Source organism: Galeopterus variegatus, unplaced genomic scaffold (genome assembly GCF_000696425.1).
Source record: "Galeopterus variegatus unplaced genomic scaffold, G_variegatus-3.0.2 Scaffold1160, whole genome shotgun sequence".
Classification (NCBI taxonomy): domain Eukaryota; kingdom Metazoa; phylum Chordata; class Mammalia; order Dermoptera; family Cynocephalidae; genus Galeopterus; species Galeopterus variegatus.
In genome coordinates this window covers 40,670-41,226 of record NW_007727271.1, presented here as the reverse complement: position 1 = coordinate 41,226, position 557 = coordinate 40,670, and the positions used below count along the sequence as shown (strand labels likewise).

Below are 557 nucleotides of genomic sequence, written 5' to 3'. Positions count from 1 at the left end.
CGGGCGCGCATCCCGCCGCGGAGCCGCGTACCTGCCTCGCCGCCGCCGGCCGGCCCCGCCGAGCGGCCCGCACTCCTCGCCGGCCAGATGCGCCCGCTCTCTCTCTTTTTTCTTCCGTCCACGTCCCGCACGGTGACGTTACGTCAGCGGCGCTGGAGTAAAGCCGGGCCGCGGAGCCTCCGCTGTTGACGTGAGGCGAGGGGCGGGCCTGCAGCTGCGCCGCGACAAAGACGTAGGTACCTTCTGAGAATCCGGCCCGCGCTCCACGTGGCGCCACGGGCACCGTCAGCCACGCGCCTGCCGACGCGAGGAGGCGGGGCCCGAGTTCTGGGGTGAACGCCCACGTGCCCGGAGGGGGACAGGGGCCCAAGACAGTGTCCAAGAGCCACCCCAGCGGGCCTTCCAGGGAGGTGGAAAAGGTGCCTGGTACCCTCAGCTGCTGGGGTAAGTTTCATAAGGTGTATCTGTCAATGTTGATCATTTATATCCCTGGCACACTTCTGAGATAGGTTGGATCACTTTACACACATTTACAGAGAACCTCCCCATCCCTCCCC

At 66.2% G+C, this 557-nt stretch overlaps 1 protein-coding gene across 2 annotated transcripts in view; it reads right to left on the bottom strand.

Annotated features, from left to right (window-relative positions):
• The window catches only part of ALDH18A1 (aldehyde dehydrogenase 18 family, member A1), a 38,781-nt gene extending 38,700 nt beyond the window's left edge, over positions 1-81 (bottom strand). For both annotated transcript variants that reach the window (XM_008575237.1, XM_008575238.1), the window contains exon 1: positions 32-81. The gene's annotated coding sequence lies outside the window, so the exon portion shown is untranslated. The remainder of the gene's footprint in view (positions 1-31) is intronic.
• Positions 82-557: the final 476 nt, after the last annotated feature.